Here is an 18,290-nt window from a genome sequence, read left to right on the forward strand (position 1 = left end):
TCTTGTGCTTTCTTTGTGATAACTCACAACACCAAAATAACAAAGATTTTTATCTGCAGTCATTCAGTATATGTATCTTGTCTCAACAACTAGATGTAAACTAAAACGTACTTGTATTAAACTTCTTTATGTCCTTCAAAATGTAGCATAGCTCTTCATATACACCAGGTGAAAAGGGTTTCAATGACATATACAAATTATGAAATTGGTGACTACTTCAGAAACATTGGCTCAAATTGCTAGAAATTACTATCTAAGCATTTAAACAATGCAACTGGATATAAATGTACGCATACACATGCATACACACAACACATTCCCCCAAAAAGAAAGAAAATTATATGAAAACGTGAAATTGGAAATACAATACTAGAGAAAATTATATGAAAACATACATATAGTAAGAAAAAATAATTTTCAATCTCGGTAACTTAAAAATAATCAACAATGTTTTCATTATTTTCAGTAACCTAAGTATCTGAGAATTGATTACAGTGAAAAAGCAACCTGTGAGTAGCTGTGCAATTAATATTTATAGTGAGATATTGACTTATTATGTGTACTTGGGTAGGTCATGTTATCTTACTTATGCTTCTGTGTCTCTGAAGTGACAATACTATTTGCCTTTTCATCCACCTCCTCTGCAAAGATGCTCTGCAAATAAATGAGGTAATGTTTGGGGAATGTTTGCAGCTTGGGAAAGAAACCCACTGCATACATCTAAGAATATTCCATATTCAAGCCTGGTATATTTTGCCTCTGTTTTAAATTGAAATTGTACTGTTTAAGTTCTTGGGTTCTGACCAAAATCTGGGTCAACATAAGAGAATAATTATTTTTTATTTTAATTCTGAGTCTCTGTTCCCATCTCCTGCACGTGTGAGGGAAAACTGTAGGAAATAAACAAAGCACATAAATCAAGCTTTGGAAGAGAAAAATCTCTATCTGGAAGGATTTCTTTTTTTTCTTTTTCTTTTTCTTTTTTTTTTTTTCAATGATGAGCGTGCCCACTATTTCCCTAGAGGAATATTTCGGTCCAGGAAGGAGGATAGTGCATTCAGTGTGAGAGTGTGTGTGTGTGTGTGCTGTGCGTGCGCGCCCGCGGAGAGAGGGGCGGGGGAGGCGGATGAGGAGGATGAGATCATAGTTTCAGGATCCTCAGGAAACCCTGGTACTGGCAGCAGCCAGCCTCTGCTGTGCCCACATGACCCACAACTCTGGCAGCGGACCCGGCACTTCCAACATTATTAAATAATAAGAAAGCGGCTCCTACTCCAGGCTCAAACCTCCCTGCAGACCAATGGACGCCTTCTAAGAGTTTGGCGAGTCGGTGACTGAAGCGCCCGTCCATTCCAAGGTGTGTGCAAGGCGTTTTCTTCCTTGACAGCTCCAGAGTGGGGGAGGGCGCGGGGGTGGAGGAGGTCCGTGTGCCGGGCGAGGAGTGGGCGCGAGGCCGGGCTGCCGCGCTGCCCACGGCCGCCCGGTGCAGCGGGGCCCGCCGCGGGGCGGGAGGTGCACATGACGCGCAGCCCCGAATGCGCAGGGACCGCAGCCGCCCACGGCGCCGGGGCGCGGGCAAAGGCGGCTCGGCGCTGGAGCAAGGGCAGGCGCCGCACACCGACCAAAGTCAAGAGTGGAAGCGGGCGGAGAGCGCCGGCGGGGGCAGGGATTCGCCTCAACGCCCACTCGCGGGGTTCCCACCTGTGCGCCGGCGCCGGCCGCGGCTAGCGCGAAGCATGTGCCGGGCGCCGCAGCCAGGACTGCGGCGCGGCGCCTCCCCGGGCGGCGGGCGGCGCCTCGGGCCCGCGGGGCGGCGGTAGCGGCTGCTGCAGGATGTCCGGCCTGGGGGCGCGGGGCCGCGCAGGTAAGTCTCCGCCGCCCTCGAAGGCCCCCGCAGCGCCGCAGCCCCCGCTGCTGCCGCGGCGCCGCTCGGGGGGTGGCGATGGCAGCTGGCTCCCTCGCGTCGCGGGTTGAGTTGTTTTTGTTGTGGTCGCTGCCCTCTTGGTCATCCTCGCGTGCTGAGCTGGTGGGAGGTGGCGTGTCTACCTCCATTAGGGATGATACTCACGTCGGGGAACAGTCTGAGGGGTATTGACCGGGACATCCGCGATGGGTTCCTTTGCAGCCAGCGGCGTCCTCTCGTGTTGCAATGCACTGCGGTGCCCGGGCCGATGCCAGAGTGGGAGTGGGCTCTGGGTCCTGGGGACGGGGGGCGGCGGGGACGGGTGGGGACGGGGGTGAGTGTCTTCGGCGTTTATAGCCTGTTGCCCACTTCGAAGTTTTCTGCTGGACAGAGGGCAGGCGGGAGGTTCCTTCTGTTATCCGGAGTGGGAGGTGGAGAGAGGTGTCTGTCAAAAGACCAAAGCCAAAGAGAGAAGGGGGTGGCGACCCCGGGGCTGGGACTCAGTGGTACCACTCCTGGGACTTGATGGTAAAACTTTGCTCTTTGGCAGGCTTAGGGTATGACTTTGGGAAGATAACTGTAGAACTTGGCAGGGAGGGGGCAGAGGGAGGCGCAGATATTGGATGTACCTTGCAGTGAAGCTTACCATGCTTTAGGTTCTTACTCTAAAAATTGTCTTTTAAGTTGATGCTTATGTTTTCCTGTTATATGTCATCACTTGGCATTTAATGTGCTTGTGTTTCCTTTCTAATCTAAGAGATACTTGTACTGTTGAAGTGTACAGTTACTGATTTCTTTAACAAAATAATGGTTTTTTTTCTTTTGCTTATTCCAAAGGTGGAAACTTTAGGAAAAAAGTGTTCCACATGTTCCACGGTTCTATATGGTTTAGATTGATTCACCGTCTTAATTCTTAGACCACCAGGGGGGTAGATAATATTAATAAACAACTTTTGCAGGTGAGAAAATCCAGGCACAGAGAGGCAAAATAACTTACCCAAGGTCATACATTTATTAAGTGTTAGAGTCTAGTTGGACTTTTCATGCGCCCCTAATCAACTCATTATACCTAAAGTCTTCTATATTGACCACATCTTTCTATGAAGATGAGCCTTAATAGGTATGTGCTGCATGTTCAGAATAATTAACTCTTTTTCTACTTTTTCTTCTTATTCTAACTTTCAATACTAAAATTATGGCAAATAATGTTTGAGTAGTTTCCTTTCACCACAATTAACCAAGTGTCCTACAATAATTAAAGTTGCATGTCCTACAGTGACTAAAGTTGCATTTCACAACAAAGTTGAGATTTTCAGCAGGTAAGATGTATCAACAAGGTAAATTATTATAAAGCAGATGGCTAAAGCTATGTGTTTGCAATTAATTTTAAATTTCCTAGGTTATTAGTCTGTTCTTTGTTCAGATCATGGCCATCGTTTTCTTCAGAACACCACCATCTTGCAGATTTTTGAGCAAGTTTAGTTGTATTTAATCCACTCACTCTGGCGAGAGTTGGGCAGTTTTAAAAGAATTATGCAATTCTCTTTGGACTATCAGTGATTAGAAGCAAGCTGTATTTTAAGGGCATTCGAGTTTGTCATGTCATTTAGCCAATTGTATGTACTTTATACTGAATTGTGTAGCAGTGAAGACTGAAATCAAATTTTCTCATTAGTTCTAAGTTGAAATACTTTTAAAATCTCCACTTGTTTTAAATGAACCATGATGTGAAGAAAGGTCTCAATGGGGTGAGCTCCAACTTACATGGAGAATTACTCTCACATATTTAGAGAATTACTCTTCATTTGAGCTTATCATAGAGCTTTCACAATATTCATTTTATTGGGCAGATGTCTCTTAAGTCTTCGTCTGTTATTTTTTTTCAAGTAAACTTTAATTGCTTCTTCACATAACGAGTTTCAAAATTATTTTGACATTCATAGATTTCCTTTAATTCTCATCTTTCACTTTAATTAAATTCAATATATATAATTTCAAACTCACTCAACATTATAAGTAAAAAGAGACTAGAATCCAACTAAACGGCACGGAAACATGATCTGTGGATATGAGAAAAAATATTCAGCTCTTCAGTGGTTAACCATCCCCTCCCCAAAACACACACACACACACACACACACCCACACCCCTACACACCCACACAGCCCAGAATTATGGCTACATCTTTATTTTGGGATGCTACAGTGCAGTCCTGTGGTCAGAGTGCTTGTATGCCATCAGTCACAAGTGTTTTTGATATTGAAATTGAATTGATTTTTCCAAGTCCATTTATATATAGTGTTGATTGTTATCAAGACAAATCCTGTGATACATACATATATCCTTTTTTAACTCAGCGTTCCAGTTTTCTAGCTTCTGTTACTTATTTTAGAGACAGCTTGCTACTTTTATCTCACTTGGTAGTTTTGACATGACCTTTTCCTTTCAAGTCCCACACCTCTAGTTTGAAAGAACTGTACTGTCTCTGCTTCTACAGAGCCTCTTTTCTCCAGGTGTGAGGTGCAAGAGTGGGGTTCAATAGTGAGCAGAAAGATCTGTGAGCCCTGACTGCACAGGGGGACAAGCTTTAATAAAATAATTATACCAATAAATTATTACTTGTAAGTTGAGGTAGGTTTCCTGAATGAAAGAAGGAGTTCTATGAGAATATCTATTAAAGGATTCTGGACTAGACATGGAGGTCAGGACAAGGTGCCTGAAAAGTCACATATTTGTGCGGGAATGACACGTGAGAAGGTGTGTACTAATTCCAGTAATCTTTTACTAAATGCTTGCATGTTAATTTTCTGAATTATGTTCTGAATCAGAGATGTGTGTCACTCTAGTTATCTCTTTACTTCTGTATTCACCAGGAGACATACTGTTTCACCTCATAATCCATCCGTGGACATGGGGGGAAGGTTTACAAAACTATCAGTACTTTTTTCAAAGCACACGGGGCATGTGCTAGCTTTATGTGGTTACTCACCTATTTGCAAAGAGTGATTTAGGTTTAATGTAATATAGTCATTTTCTTTCTTTTCCTTGGCAACTACTTTCAAACTAAAAGAAGTAGTTCTGTGTGGTTTGGGAGGTTTGTTGTTGTTTTTGTTAAAGTGCCAGGATGTCTCAAAATAGAACTTTAATTGATTTATCACACAGTCACTGACATTCTCTCAACTACCCAAAAGAAGAGAGGAGGCTCCATAGTGATGGAGATGATATTGAGTGCTGAAGATGCTGGGGAAATTCATATTAATGAGTTCAAACAAACATAGGAGTGACTAAATTTATTGAACACTTACTATGTACTGAGCGTCATTCTGTGGTCTCTATATAAATTATGTGATATATTCTTTACAAAAGCCATATGAGGCTTGCATATCATTATCTCAATTTTATAGAAGGGAAAACTGAAGCACAAGGAGGAGAGTAACCCTGACCACTGTCACATAGTTTGAGATGGTCTTTAAAACAAAGCATTCAGATTCTGTATTTCATACTATTAAATATTGATATATAATACCTGGCTCAGAATCTTACTGCTGAATTAAATTTCCATTGCTGTTGAAAATCATAACACTACCTAATCTGATATTTTGATTGTTTTTTTTAAAAAAAGCAGTGGAGGCCGGGCGCGGTGGCTCAAGCCTGTAATCCCAGCACTTTGGGAGGCCGAGATGGGCGGATCACGAGGTCAGGAGATCGAGACCATCCTGGCTAACACGGTGAAACCCCGTCTCTACTAAGAAATACAAAAAATAGCCGGGCGAGGTGGTGGGCGCCTGTAGTCCCAGCTACTCAGGAGGCTGAGGCAGGAGAATGGCGTGAACCCGGGAGGCGGAGCTTGCAGTGAGCTGAGATCCGGCCACTACACTCCAGCCTGGGCTACAGAGCGAGACTCCGTCTCAAAAAAAATAAAAAATAAAAAAAATAAAAAAATAAAAATAAAAAAAGCAGTGGAAAAATAGAACTTCCTTTATATGAATATTTTTGCCCCATATTTTATAGGTGAAAAATATACAAAACATGAAGATATATAAATGCTAGACAAAAACAGATGACTAATAGATTATGAGAAATGTTTCATTATATTATGTATTTTTAATTCAAAAATGGTAAATTAAGCACCATTTGAAACTATTAAGGTTGTTAAAATCAAAAGTGTAAGAGTATCTATATTAGCATTTCAAATGATCAGGAAAATATCTTTAACAGCTAAAGATTCTGTGATCATTAATTAATGTAAGAATTTTAAGGCTGGGCTCGGTGGCTCAAGCCTGTAATCCCAGCACTTTGGGAGGCCGGGGCGTGGGGGTGGATCACCTGAGGTCAGGAGTTCGAGACCAGCCTGGCCAACATTGTGAAACCCTGTTTCTACTAAAAATTCAAAAATTGACCAGGCGCGGTGGCTCATGCTTATAATCCCAGCACTTTGGGAGGCCGAGGCAGGCAGATCACGAGGTCAGGAGATCGAGACCATCCTGGCTAACATAGTAAAACCCCGTCTCTACTAAAAATATGAAAACAAATTAGCTGGAGTGGTGGTGGGCGCTTGTAGTCCTAGCTACTCAGGAGGCTGAGGCAGGAGAATGGTGTGAACCTGGGAGGTGGAGCTTGCAGTGAGCTGAGATCGCACCACTACGCTCCAGCCTGGGCAACAGAGCAAGACTCCATCTCAAAAAATTAAAATAATAATAATAATAATGTAACCATCTAAAAATGATTTATTCCTCAATTTAAAAGTAGATTCATCAATAAGTGATGCTCTCATTCTTTTCCAGTAAGAGTTGTATTTAGTCAAGGAATAATAAAAGCAATGGTTTATTTTTGAGTGAATGCATGTGGTAGCCTATTTGACAGCAAGTGAAAGCCAAGAACAGTGCCAATACCTGCCCACAGCAACCAAATTGGGTTTTCTGAACAGATTTGATAGTATCAACATGGTACAGAAATCAGAACAGCTATGTGTGTATCTTTTCTTGTCACCTACCCCAAAATAGACAAAAGTATAATTTCTGCTATCACACATTGTTATAAAAAGTATGCAAACATATAAATCATACTATACATTTATTTTGCGTTGCCAAATGTAATCTGCATAATTGGAATATATTCAATCAGTACTTTTAATTAAACACTTTATTTGGAGGTAATTCGAGGTCCATATGCAGTTGTAAGGAGTAATACAGAGATCCCGTGGTCCCTTTACCCAGGTTTCCCCAATGGTAAATTCTTGCAAAATGATAGTACAATATCACAACCAGGATGTTGACATTGACACAGTGGTGAACAAATTCCAGCACCAGAATGATAATTCCTATTGCTCTTCTATGGCCACACCAACTTGGCTCTAACCACCACCCACCTCCAACCCCTTAATCCCTTGCAATCATTAATATGTTCTCTATTTCTACAATTTTGTCATTGCAAGAATATTATATAAGTGGAATTATACATTATGTGAACTTTTGGGATTGGTTTTTCCACTCAGCATAGTTTTCTGGAAATTCATCTAGGTTGTTGCGTGTCTCAGTAGCTTATTCCTTTCTGTTGCTCAATAGTATTTTGTGGCATACATGAGCTATAGCTTGTTTAACCATTCACCTATTGAAAGACATCTTTTTTTTTTCCAATTTTTTTAACTACTACAACTAAAATGTTTTGTAGTACTATAGACATTCATGTAAATATTTTGTATTAATGTATTGTAAGTATTAATTTCTTTGGGATAAATTCCCAGAAGTTGCATGTTTACTTTTATAAGAGACTACCAGACTTTTCCAGAGTGAATGTGCCGTTTTACATCCCCATTAACGGTATATGAGAAATTAGTTTCTCTGTATCTTCACTAGCATTTGGTATTGTTGCTGTGTTGTATTTTAGCCATTCTGATAGGTGTGTAGCAATATTTCGTTGTGATTTCAATTTGCATTTTCTTAAGACTGATGATGGTGAACATCTTTTAATGTGCCTATTTGTCATTTAAATATCTTCCTTGGTGAGATGTCTTTTCATTTTCTATTTGGATTGTTTGGGAATTTTTATGCTATGTTTTGAGAATTCTTTATATATTGTCAATAATGGTTCTTTGTAAGATATGTGGTTTGCATTAGGAATATTTGTTTGGATTTATTTTGGGGTTTCTTATTCTTTGGAAACCTGTTACATAGATTTACATATAAGTAACTATTGAACTCATAATAGATTGATTCCTCCCACTTTGTTTTTTGTTTTTTTTTTCAAAATTGTTTCAGCTATTCTGATTCCTTTGACTTTTCATATAAATTTTAGAATTATCTTGTCTATATTAACAAAAAATCTTAATGGGATTTTGATAGGAATTATGTTAAAACTGCTTAGCAGTTTAAGGATAATTGATGTTTAATCCATACATGTGGCATGTTTCTCCATTTATGTGAACATCTTTGATACCTTTTATCAGTGATCTGTAGGTTTTGGGATTAAGTCTGGTACATATATTACTGGACTTACATATGAGTAACTTTTAAGCAATTTAAAATAATAATGTATTTTTAATTTCAGTGTTGAGGTATTCGTGCAAATATATTGAAATTTAATTGATTTTTATGTTTATCTAGTATCCTGGGAACTTCCTGAACTCGCTTATTAGTTCTATGTGTTTGTATGTGTGTGTGTGTGTGTGTGTGTGTGTGTATATATATATAGTTGTTGTTGCTTGTTTTGATACTGAGTCTTGTTCTGTTGCCCAGGCTGGAGTGCAGTAGCATGATCTATGCCCACTGCAACCTCCGCCTCCCTGATTGAAGCAGTTCTCCTGCCTCAGCCTCCTGAGTAGCTGGGATTACAGGAACCCACCCCACGCCCCCCTAATTTTTGTATTTTTCGTAGAGAGAGGGTTTCACCATGTGGGCCAGGCTGGTCACGAACTCCTGACCTCAGGTGATCCACCTGTGTCAGCCTCCCAAAGTTCTGGGATTACAGGCGTGAGCCACCGTGCCCGAGCAGTTCTGTATTTTTTTGGCACATCATAGTTGTATATGTTAATGAGGTACAATGTGATGTTTTTATATGTGTGTTCAATGTGATATGTTGAATCATGCTAATTAACAGATTAATTAGCAGATGGTAGACCACCATCATGTCATCTGAAAACAGAGACAATTTTATTTATTTCTAATCTATATGCCTTTTGTTTCATTTTCTTGTCCTATTGCACTGGCTAGAACTTCTGGTACTATATAGAATAAAAATAGAGAGTGCAAGCATCTTTGCCTTTTGCTAATCTTCAGTGGAAAGCATTCAGTCTTTCTGCATTAAGTATAATGTTATCTGTAAGTTTTATGTAAATGTTATTTATCAAATTGAAGAATTCCACTTTGATTTCCATTTTTTCCTGAGTTTTAAAAAAAATCACAAATAGGTATTGATTTTTGTCAAATGCTTTTCTTCACCACATAATGTGATCATATGATTTTTCTTCTTTAGCTTCTTAATATGTTGGAGTACATTGATCAATTTTTGACTATTGGACCAGCCTTGCATCCTTGCAATAAACTCCATTTATTCATTATGTATGATTAATTCTTTGTATGAATTACCGAATTGATTTGCCAATGTTTTGTTAAAGATTTTTACATCTATATTCAAATGAGGAATATTGACTTGTAGTTTTCTTTTTTTTGGTACTGTTTTTGGTATTAGTATCAGGATAATACTAGCTTTATAAAATGAATAGGGATGTGTTCGCTCTTCTATTTTCTGAAAGAGATTACATAGGATTCGTGTTATTTTTTTAAAAAACCTTTGACAGAATTCTCCAGTGAAATCACCTGGGCTGGGAGATTTCTTCTTTAGGGTGTTTTTGGTTTTAGTTATGGGACTTGATTTCCTTAATATCTATATGAGTGTGCTAGGGCTGACATAAAATACCACAGACTCCGTGGCTTAAACAACAGAAATTTATTTCCCCACAGTTCTGGAGGTTAGAAGTGTAAGGTCATGGTGTTGGCATATTTGGTTTCTTCTGAGGCCTCTCTCTTTGGCTTGCAGATAACTAAGTTCTCACTGTGTTTTCACATCATCTTTTCCTCAGTGCTCAAGCATCCCTGGTGTCTCTCCGTGTGTTCAAATTTCCTCTTTGTGTAAGGACACCAGTCAGATTGGATTAGGCCCTAAACACACCCTAACAGCTACATTTTAATTTAAACTCTTTTTGATCTTAATCAGTTTCTTTAAAAGTCCTATCTCTAGTAGAGTCACGTTTTGAGATCCTGGGGGTTAGGACTTCAACATATGAATTTGTGGGGTGACACAATAATGGTCTGTTTCATATTGTGTGAGTTACTGTGGTTTAAGTTGATTGAGGAATTGTTCATTTCATCTTAGTTGTCAAATTTATTTGTGTAGAATTACTCCTAATATTTCAAATTATTCTTTGGATGTCTGCATGGTCTTTAGTGCTATTCCATGTTTCGTTCCTGATGTTACTAATTTGTGTCTTCTCTCTTCTTTTCTATCAGTTTTTCTAGAGGATTTCAATGTTATTCATCTGTTAAAAGAACACATTGTTTCATTAATTTTTCTCTATTATTTTTCTGTTCTCCATTTCATTGATTTCTGCTCTTATAATTGTTATTTTCTCCTATTTTTCTTGAAGAAAGATAATAATATCTTTTTCTATATTCTTGGCAGGGAGCTAAGATTATTGGTTTGAGATCTTTCCTCTTTTCTAATGTATGCATTTAGTGCTGTAGATTTCCCTCTCAGTTCTGCCATCATGGTATCCCATACATTTTTGTATATTGTATTTTCATTTTAATTTAGTTGAATGTATTTTTAAATTTCCTTGAGATTTCCTCTTTGACTAATTGGATATTTAGAATTATAGTGTTCAATTTCTAAATGTTTGAAGATTTTTCCTGCTTTCTTTCCATTATTGACTTTTAGTTCGATTCTGTTGTATTCAGAGAACACATGCTGTATGATTTCAATTCTTTTAATTTGTTGAGGTTTATTTTAATGTGTTATACCTTGGTATATGTTCCATGGGCACTAGAAGAGAATGTAAATTTGGCTGTTTGGGGGCAGAGTGTTCTATAAATGCTGATTAAATCACGTTGGTTGATGTTGCTGTCAAGTTCTTATGTCTTTGCTGATTTTCTGTCTAGTTTTCCTATTAATGAAAATGTATATGCCGTATCCAGTTATAATTGTGAGTTTGTCTATTTCTTCCTTCACGTCTACCACTTTGGCTTTACATATTTTATAGCTCTGTTATTTGGTGCATACATATTTAGAATTGTTATGTCTTCTTGGTGTATTGACTTTATTATTAAATAATGCCCTTCTCTCTTTCTGGTAGTTTTATTTGCTCTGAAGTCTACTTTGTCTGATATTAATATAGACATTTTTAATGTCATTTTTCCTTTAATGGATGTTTGCATATCCCTTTTTCCATCCTTGTACTTTCCACTGGGCCATATTTTATATTTTATTTGAGTTCCTTGTAGACAAACTATAGTTGGCTCTTATTTTTAATGCACTCTGCTAATATCTGTCTTTTAATTGGTATATTTAAACCATTTACATTTACTGTAGATATTAATACCATACTTTAGTGCTTACATCTGCCATTTTTTGTTTATTATCTCTATTTTGGATTTCACTGGGTTTTTTTTCCTACCATCCTGTTATTGAGCATTTATAGAATTCCACTTTTATGTGTATAGTGTTTTTAAGTGTGTCAGTGTATAAAGTTTGTTTGTTTTTTGAGATAGAGTCTCACTGTGTCGCCCAGGCTGGAGTGCAGTGGTGCAATCTCAGCTCACTGCAAACTCTACCTCCCGCATTCACACCATTCTCCTGCCTCAGCCTTCTGAGTAGCTAGGACTACAGGCGCCTGCCACCATGCCTGGCTAATTTTCTTTTTTTCTTTTTTCTTTTGTATTTTTAGTAGAGACGGGGTTTCACTGTGTTAGCCAAGATGGTCTCGATCTCTTGACCTTGTGATATGCCTGCCTCGGCCCCCCAAAGTGCTGGGATTACAGGCGTGAGCCACCACACCCAGCTAGGTTTTTTGTTTTCTTTTTTTTTTTTTTATCATCACTCTAAGTGTTACATCATATACACATAATTTGTCACTGGCTACTGCTGTTGTCATTTTATCAATTTGAATGATGTATAGAAACCTTACCTCCCTTTACAACCTCCATTTATGATATGATTGTCTTAAATATTTCCTCTACATACGTTTGGAACCACATCAGACAGTGTTATAATTTTTGCTTCAGTAAGCAAAGACGGAAGGTCTGTTGCACTTGTTCATATGTTTTGCTTACCATTTTTCTTTTCTTGAAGTTCTAACCTTTCTTGTTTTATTGTTTCCTTTTTGTTTTAAGAACTTTCTCTAGCCATCCTTTGTGAGCAGGTCAGATCTGCTGGTGACAAAATATTTTTGTTTTCCTTTAGCTGAGAATGTCTTGATTTTTCCTTTCTTCCTGAAAGATTTTCACTGGATATAATATTCTAGGTTGACAGGCCTTTTCTTAAAGCAATTGAAAAATGTTGTGTTACTTCCTTTGTACTCCATGTATTCTGATGAAAATCCATTGTTGTTCTAATGGATTTTCTCCTTTGGTAAAGTAACATTTATCTCTTGCTGTTTTGTCTTTAATTTTCGTAAATGTGACTATAATGTGTCTTGGCATGGATATCTTTGGAGAGTTTTTTTTGGCATTCAGATTTACTCAGGTGTTTAGGTCTGTAGGTCTATGACTTCTGTCAAAATTGGGAAGTTTTCAGCCATTTTTAGCAATTTTTCAGCCTCGTCCAATTTTTCCTTTTCTTCAGGTCTCCAAGACATGAATGTTAGACCTTTTTATTTTATTGTCACACAGTATATTGATTTTTTTTATGGCTACTGTAACAAATTACCATACAGTTCGTGCCTTACGGAAGTGCACATTTACTTTCTTGTGGTTCTGAAGGCCGGAAGTCAAAAATCAGTTTCATAGGGCTAACATCAAGGTGTTAGCAATGCTGCTTCCTTCTGGAGGTTCTAAGGAATAATCTGTTTCTTTGGTTTCTCTAGCTTCTAGAGGCACCTGTATTCTTTGACTTACAATCCCTTCCTTGATCACTCCAATTTCTTTCCGATGTCATCGTATCTCCTACTTGCTTTTCTGTGGCCAGATTTATCTCTGCTCTCTGCCTCCCTCTTTTAAGGACACTGTGATTACATTTAGGACCCACCTAGATAGTGCAAGTCACTCTCCCTATCTGAAGAGCTGTAGTATAATCACATCTACCAAATCTCTTTTTCCATTCACAGCTGCCAGGGATTGGAGCCATTCTGCTGAATATCTTTGGGAGCCATTATTCAGCTTACCACACACAGGTGTCTGAGGCTCTCTTTCTCTCTCTTTTTATTCTCTAATCTGTTTTCTCTGTTACTCAAATTGAGTGATTTCTATTTTTCTACCTTGTAGCTCCCATGTTCTCTTCTGTCACTCACATTCTGCTATGGAACCCACCCACTGATTTTTATATTTTGGTTATTTTTTTCAATTCTAAAATTTCTACTTAGTTTTCCCTTATGTGTTCTATTTCTTGGCCAAAGGTTTCTGTTTTTTCATTTGTTTGAAGCGTGTTTATAATCATTCAATTGAAATGTTTTTCTTATGACTGCTTTAACAATTTTGTCAAATACTTCTAATATCTCTGGGATCTTGTTTTTGGCATCTGTTGATTGTCATCTTTCATTCAGTTTGAGATCTTCCTGGTTCTTGGTATGATGAATGATTTTCAACAGAAACTTGGCCATTTTCTTATATGTTAAGAGACTCTGAATCTTATTTAAACTTTCTGATTTAGCCAAGTTCCACTAACATCACCTCAGTGAGCATCAGTGACAGGTGGGGAGTAGAAATCAGGTTCCTCACTCAGTCTCCCTTGACACCTGAAGGTACTTCACATTACTGTAGGGCAAAGTGGGAATCCGGGCTTCTCACCAGGTCTTCACTGATTCTTCAAGCTGTGAAGGGTAGAAGTGCCTCCTTTCTGTTCCCCATGTGGTCTCTCCACTGACACACTAGGGGGACAGAAGAGGTGGCCTAATGACTGCTGGGTCTTAATGACAGTCCTGACTCTCCATTAAGCCACCCGTGACACCATTCCAGCAGAGAAGGAGAAGGGAGACTCAGTACTGCAAGGTAGGTGTAGAACTCCAGGATCCTCCCATAGTTACTACTGACAACATAGTGGTGGGGAAGAATAGGGGAGTCTTTATTACCATTTGTGAAAATGAAAGTCCCAGCTTTTTACTTGGCCTTCTATGGCATCATCACAGTGGGGATGCGAGAAGTTGGGGTGTCTCATGACAGCTTGGCAAGGGTGGAAGTGTAGGTTTCCTACACAGCTTGTGTTGGCATCGGTGTGGTAGAGGCACAATTATTTCTGTCATCTGTGGCTATAATAGAGCATTTATTGCCTAAATTGGTTTTTTATCTAGCTATGCTGCTCCTTTCCTTTTCCTTAGGTCAGGGAGGGTATAGTTTTGTTGGCACCCTTTTAAAAGTTGTACCTGATGGCATTTCTGGGTTTCCAGTTTCTTTAGCCCCAAGTATTGGATATGTGAGGCAACATATCCAATGAATTTCAGGGAACTCACCATCTTGTCATTCCTTGAGCTCCGAGGTACCCTAGCTGATTTGTCGTCTTTTCTCCAGCTTTCAGTGTCTTTGTATGTTTATTTTATGTATAAAATACAGGGGTTTTGGCCGGGCGCGGTGGCTCAAGCCTGTAATCCCAGCACTTTGGGAGGCCGAGACGGGCGGATCACGAGGTCAGGAGATCGAGACCATCCTGGCTAACACAGTGAAACCCCGTCTCTACTAAAAATACAAAAACTTAGCCGGGCGAGGTGGCAGGCGCCTGTAGTCCCAGCTACTCGGGAGGCTGAGGCAGGAGAATGGCGTGAACCCGGGAGGCGGGGCTTGCAGTGAGCTGAGATCCGGCCACTGCACTCCAGCCTGGGTGACAGAGCGAGACTCCGTCTCAAAAAAAAAAAAAAAAATACAGGGGTTTTAGTTGTACTTAGTAAGAGGAGTAGGGAAGTGTTTTTTCTCCTTCTTCACAGAAGCAAAAGCCCAATCTGTATGTTTTATGCAAGCGTAATATGAGAAAAATCACTCCCATTGATTCTCAGAGGATAAATCTCAGAGGGTTACTGCTTATCTGTTTCTGAATAATCAACACTTGACAGGTAACTGGGATGAGTGAGTCCTCAAGTGGTGATGCAGATAGATGTGTTCACAGTGCAGTCCATCAGTGTAGGATTCATGGACCTTAGGCAGGTACTCTTACTCCCCCAAATCAATTCTCTCTCCCCTCCTGGAAAGCCATTACTGTAGGCTGTGGCATAGTTGGAGATTTCCCCCACTCTCAGAGATGTCTTCTCTGGTGGGATTCTGGAACCACATCATCCCAGCTCTTGCACTACTCTCACTAAATGCTCTTTATTTGCAAGAATACCATCCACCTGAAATGTAGTTTTGAACCAGTAAGTGCGTGAGAAAATGTTTATAAACTAAGAAATAGTGAACACAAAATCCATATTTAAACTCTGAGGAGCACCTCCTAGAAAGCATTCTTATTAATTTCTTTTGATGTAAAAATTATGCATTAAAAATAAATGTACTGATTTGTCAAGTTGTTTGATCACTACTTGGTAGGTTAAGTACAAAAGATGGAGCTAAGAATTCCCTGCTTGAAACCAATATGCTGAGGAATTACAGCTGACACAGAGGAGATCATAAAGAACAACAGTCTAGAGAAATTCATAAAAAAGACCAATCAAGTTATTAACATTGTAGCCAACCTTGAAATTCTCACTCTACTAGAGCAGTGGTTCTCAAAGTGTTGGCCTCAGCAGCATCGGCACAACTTTGGAACTCTTTGTTAATGCAAATTCTAGGTGTCTATCCTGGACCCACTGAATCACAAACTATGGGGATAGATCCCACAATCTGTCTTGTAGCCAGCTCTCCAGGGGATTGTGCTACACACTAAAGTTGAGAACCACTGCACTAGAGTAACCCCTCCAACCATTGTAAAATATGCTAAATTTATGCTTTCAGTGATCCTTGACTTATCAGTTTAGGTTTTTGGAAAATGTATTTATTGTGTTTAACATTTTGTGTGCTTGTATTATAAATGTTTTTTCAAGTAAATATAGTAAGGAAATTAAAAATGCATTACCTGAAACTATTCCTTGGTTGATACATATTAATGATTATGCAGTTATTTTCTGTCCTTAACGCAGATCTACTCCATGTCTGATTTTGTGGTTGACAGCAAAAAAATGAGCCAGGCCTATACTTCCCTCGTGTTGTTTCTCATAGTTGCCAAGTCTTACATTAATGGATTTTGTAGCTGTTTTTATGTTCTGTTCTAGAGGTGACACCCGTCATTAAGGTATTTGGAGGTGAGAGTGGGGGTGTCTCTGCATTATTTGAAGAAGATACTTTTTAGGAGATCTTGTCACACAGTATTGTTAGAGACAGATGCGTATGTGGATGTCCAAATAAATCATTGTCATTACCACATCAGCTCCACCATGGGGGATTCACTGTTTACTGTATGCTGGCATTTTTCTCTGGGGTCATGTGAGATTAAAGGAAATCTTGGCTAAAAGGCTGTCCTGAGGAAAGAAAAGCTGCATTTTTATATAGATATTTTATAAGTGAGATATAGTTCCAAACCCCAGGATAGGGTAAGACAAAATCAACAAGAAGTAAAAGGTTAAAAGGTTTTAAAATGTTTTGTGATGGTACTGAAATATGGACAGATACAGATTTGAGAAGTAGTCTGTGGCTTCCAGCCCTGAATATGGTTGTTTCATTGTATTTTAAGGACAATATTTTATATAATTTTACACTTTCAGCTAGCAATTTGCTAAACTGAGAGGGCATAATTGGTATTCACATAGTATCCACCTCTTCTGATGAATAGTATTTTAGCTTTTGGATTAGGCATCACATTTTACTGTGTATAAGCTGAATTTTTTAGTTTCTATAAATCATGTGTTTCAATTACATACACCATTTATACACTTTTTTGAAAATGTCTTGTTCTGTGTAAACTGAGTAAATCTGCTTTTCATTTAAGATGACACATATTCTTGGTTTAGAAAAATATTATTTTCTGTCCTTTCACTGTTCCTCACCACCAGTTGTCTTAGGCTCTTTTTATTCCTTCTGTTTCATTTGTACTTTCAATTTGATACTATTTATCATTTACTCATTTTGCTTGGGCGTTTAAATGGTTGAGCCTCTGCAATGTTTTGGGGATAAGACTTCTCCAAACCTTCATTATACAATGTTTGTTCAATAATACCATTTGGGCAGGTTGGAGAAACCACTCCTTTAAGAACAGATTTTTAAATGGTATAGCAGATGTTTCCTCTTACATAGAGTCATCCTTTCTAAAATAAAGGCCCCCAGCCATGGCAATACTAATCAGATGTCTTCTTTCTTATAATCATTACTTGGTTGACATTTTTTTAAATGTGGTGATTAAATCACTACCAAAATGCTTTGATAGGAAGTGCACACTGTGCCTTCTGTGGGTAGTGGTCCAGATTTTCCCCTACTGTGTTCATTGCTATTTATAAACACAAAATGTGTCAGGTGATTTTTTTTCCACATGCAAATAAATTCTGCCTCCTCCTTTTAACCCAAACACTATAAAAATAATGTTTATCATAAAAGTGTGTACAAAATAATAATTTTTGCTCATGATGCTAAATACCCTTTAGGAAGCAATATATGAGTCAGATTGATTTTGAGAATTTTATCAAAATATGAATCATTTTCAAAACAGGAAAACATTTCAAAACATCTAGCTGTTCTCTTTTTTTGTTTGCCTTAGTGTCAACATAGTGCTTAAACCTTTTTTTGTTTCTGCTTTTTGTTTGCTTGTTTTGGGTTTAAGTTTTTGTTTCTGTTTGATGCCTTACTTTCCAAAGATATGATGTAATAGCTAAAAACAAAAGTTCTCTAAATACCTTTAATATTTCAGATTGAGCTTAGATATGAGATTGAGAGTTGTCCCATGTTTCTACAATTGGAATCCTTGTATAGACAAGGAGGAAAAACAACTGAAGTGAACCCAAAGGAAATGGTATTCTGTTACCAGTCTGCTATGGACTGGTTTTATAGTGGTTATAAAAGCAAAATAATCTAACTTCACTCAGCCAATAGTAGTTTAAGGGATAAAAATAGTCCTGTGGTTTCATGTGAGTATGTGTAATTTTGTGTGTGTGTGTGCGCGTGTGTGTGGTTTTTTGGTGTTTTTTTTTTGTTTTTTTGTTTTTTTTTTTAAGACTGAGCTCGGTCACAGGTGG

The 18,290-nt window shown here is 38.6% G+C and overlaps 1 protein-coding gene across 4 annotated transcripts in view; it reads left to right on the forward strand.

Moving 5' to 3' along the window:
* Positions 1-1,082: 1,082 nt before the first annotated feature.
* The window catches only part of DTNA (dystrobrevin alpha), a 397,895-nt gene continuing 380,687 nt past the window's right edge, over positions 1,083-18,290 (forward strand). For 3 of the 4 annotated variants that reach the window (XM_021930042.2, XM_021930070.2, XM_021930077.2), the window contains exon 1: positions 1,083-1,357. The gene's annotated coding sequence lies outside the window, so the exon portion shown is untranslated. Of the gene's footprint in view, positions 1,358-1,754; positions 1,865-18,290 lie in introns of those variants that run through there. The other variant, XM_021930043.2, reaches the window with a different exon arrangement.

The sequence above is a fragment of the Papio anubis genome, chromosome 19 (assembly GCF_008728515.1).
Source record: "Papio anubis isolate 15944 chromosome 19, Panubis1.0, whole genome shotgun sequence".
NCBI lineage: Eukaryota > Metazoa > Chordata > Mammalia > Primates > Cercopithecidae > Papio > Papio anubis.